This window comes from Arachis ipaensis, chromosome B05 (genome assembly GCF_000816755.2).
Source record: "Arachis ipaensis cultivar K30076 chromosome B05, Araip1.1, whole genome shotgun sequence".
Classification (NCBI taxonomy): Eukaryota; Viridiplantae; Streptophyta; class Magnoliopsida; order Fabales; family Fabaceae; genus Arachis; species Arachis ipaensis.
This window is the reverse complement of record NC_029789.2, coordinates 58,681,437-58,684,959: the sequence shown is the minus strand read 5'-3', so window position 1 is coordinate 58,684,959 and position 3,523 is coordinate 58,681,437. Positions and strand designations below refer to the sequence as shown.

General features: G+C 34.3%; 1 long non-coding RNA gene across 1 annotated transcript in view; it reads right to left on the bottom strand.

The window, feature by feature from the left end:
- The window catches only part of LOC107641986, an 8,758-nt gene continuing 6,397 nt past the window's right edge, over positions 1,163–3,523 (bottom strand). Inside the window, exon 3 of the long non-coding RNA XR_001620562.2 lies at positions 1,163–1,238. This is a non-coding gene — a long non-coding RNA (uncharacterized LOC107641986). The remainder of the gene's footprint in view (positions 1,239–3,523) is intronic.

Sequence of the window (3,523 nt, the reverse complement as noted above, 5' to 3'; positions counted from 1 at the left end):
TAAATCATAAACTTAATGAAAATGTCTCAAATTCACCAATCCAGCTCCCTATATTCCCAAGATTAATCCAGACTTAGTTCCATACAATTATGATCATCACAGAATTAATTATAGATTTTCAAGTTTCTAACTTCATTTAAAATAATGCAGAAAATCAGATCCAACGATTTAACTTTGAAAAATCATAACTAATGTTTCAATTAATACGAAACCTTCAAAATTGAATCTTAACAATTACACTTAATGTAAAACTTAACTCTTTCTCTCTTATCATTTCAATCACTATTAAATTACTTATTCACTTTCAAAGTTGCCGTTTAATTTCAAAACTCAGATTTTCAACAAATTAGTTCAACTTTTCAAAATTCAGCTCTCCAATTATCCTCTAAACCCAATTCCAATCAATTTACCAACTAATTCTATTATAATTACTAGCTCAACAGTAATCAACCAGCATAATCCATCAGGATTAAGCATTCACAGCAATTATTTGTCAAACCATTCACAATCCACAAAATCAATCAATATCACTAATTAATAATTCCAGTCACACTTCACAGGCACAATTCAGCATCCATATCATCAATTAATCACTCACAACAATTAAACCTATTTGCAATTTACTCAATAAACCTTGTGGGCATTCTTAAATTAAAACTGTTTAATTAAACCCCTACCTCGATGTCGCAACTGCTTACTTTAACGTAACAACTCCCTTCTCTTTTAGTTTCAGGGCAGCAACGATAACTCTCATGCAACCAGAACAACAGCAATATTAGCCTTCGCAGTACTAAACATAGTTACAGTAAAATAGAGGATTCCAATTGGATAGGAATCAAAAGCAATTTCAGCCCTAGGGATTCAAGACAAAGCAAGGACTAAAATAGAATTAAAACCAGAACATGGCAACCATAGCAGTGAAAAAACAAAATGTGTAAATGGATCAACTCTAAGGAAAAGATCAGACTAGTACCCAGATAACAAAATCAGAATCAGCAACGGCTTCAACCGTCCCATGGTAGCACCAGCGTCAATACCCGACCTAATTGTAGAAGAAAATAGGAGCCAAAAAGGGGTTGAGCTAAAACAAAGATATAGGCAACCATGATTAAAACAAGCACATTGAAGAGAAGCAAAGTATAACTAGAGTAAGGGTGAGAGTGTTACGGTTTCAAAAATGGGGAAATTGGAATCAAAACAAGGAGGAGGATACTGGCTTAATTAAGAGTTGGTGGCGGCTGACGTCGGGATTTTTGCCAGTAAAGAAGTTCATAAAAATAGTCGCATTGTAGATATAGTCTCTAAACCGACAGAAATCCCTTCGTACAAACGTTTTGGGTGTCACAAGTAACAAACCCCTTTAAAAATTGTTAACCGAGTATTCAAACCTCGGGTCGTCTTCTCAAGGAACTGCAAGGAAGTATGTTCTTATTATTGGCTATAAAGGTTGTAATCGGGGTTTAGAAGGTGAGAAGCAAGTGATTTGAATAACAAGTAAAGTAAATGGCAATTAAAATAAATAAATACTGTAAAGCAAACTTCTGGCAAGGTAAGAGAAATTGGAAGTCCAACTTAGTTATCTCTCTCAACAATAATGAAAGTTATATCTAAATTCCACTTAGTTAACCTTTGCTAAAACAAAGAAAAGTCAAGGGACTAATTAGTTTGACCTTCGAATCCTATTTATTTCCTAAGAAAAAGTTGGGATTATTGAAGTTCAGTTCAATTAGCAAGATAACGATTATCAATTATGCTGAGTTTGACAACTATTGAGTTAATGATTTCTTAACCAAGACCAAAAAGGGAAAAAGTAAATTGCTGGAATAGAATATCTTCAGATTGGAAACAATGATAACATAAATTAAAAAGAGCAATCATAAATTGAAAATACCTCAAATATCATTAATTCAAATAATAATCTGTAACATGGAATAATTCATAAATTCAATTAGAAAAGTAATTGATCAACTCAAGTGTTGGAATAAATAAATGAAAGTGAAAAGGGAAGCTTAAAACAAAGAAACATAAAACCTGGATCGAGAGTCACTCTTAAAAACCAAGAGAAGTCCTAAATCCTAATCCTAAGAGAGAGAGGAGAGAACCTCTCTCAAACTAAATCTAAATCATGGAAAGTAGTAAAAATGCGAGCTCTACTTGAATGGATGCATTCCCCCACTTTATAGCCTCTAGTCTGTGTGTTCTGCACCTGGATCTGGGCCAAAAGGGCTTCAGAAATCGTTGGGGGCGTATTCTGTAAATTCTAATACGTGGCCTCTGTCACGCGTCTGCGTGGGTCACGCGGTCGCGTTATTCGGAGCATTTCCTTGCCACGCGGTCGCGTCAGTCACGCGTCCGCGTCGTATGCGTTCTACTTAAGGCGCGCGGTCGCGTCAGTCATGTGGCCGCGTCGCTACTTCTTCGCTTCTGGCACGCGATCGCGTCGTCCATGCGATCGTGTGGATACCAGTTTCTGCAAAACTCTGTTTCACACTTTTCTTCCATTTTTGTATGTTTTCTCTTCCATCCTTTAAGTCATTCTGCCTTTAGAAAATCTAAAACTACTCAACACACTAATCACGGCATCGAATGGAAATAAAAGTAATTAAAATAATTAATTTTAAAGCTTGGAAAACATGTTTTTCACATACATCACATGATAAGGAAGGGAAAGTAAAACCATGCAATTAATATGAATAAGTGGGTGAAGGATTGAATAAATCACTCAAACTAAGCACAAAATAACTCATGAAATATGGGTTTATCAACCTCCCCACACTTAAACAATAGCATGTCCTCATGCTAAATCCAAGGTAAAGAATAAGGTAAGGTTAAAGTGGTGGAATGTTATGCAATGCAACCTATTCTAAATGCATCTACCTAAATGAGTCATGCAATTCCAATTTATCCACTCATATATAAAGCTTACATGTAGTCAAATTAATTCACATTCTCAAGGAGTCATATATATATGCCAACCCTTAAATAATAAAGCATTTTAACAAATGAGATGGGAAATAAAAATATTGTACAAACTTGCAAAACAATTAGTAAATTAAGCACATATATATGTTGATGAGTTATTGAACCCTCACTGAATTTTGTGTTTACCCTCTAGTCACTCAGTGTTTATTGGGTTTATTCACTCTACTTTTCTTTTTATTCTTACTTTATATAACTTTGTTTTTCATCTAACCAATCAACAATTATAGAGTACAGTCATACCAAAAGTCATGAGGTCTTTAATTAAGGTTGTAATGGGGCCAAGGTAAAGGTAAGGATATATGTATAAGGCTAAGTGAGCTAATAAGTGAATCCTTAATTAAACTAAGATCTCACCTAACATACATATTTAGTAGAACACGCTTCTTTACCAATTTTCCAATATTATCCCACTTGTTGTTACATGCTCATGTTTTAATTTTATTTTTATCCCATATGCATTGCTTTTATTTTGCATTGGGGAATTCTTTTGTATCCCCTTTTATTAAATGCTGAAAAATAACTTTTTTTTAATGCACATGGT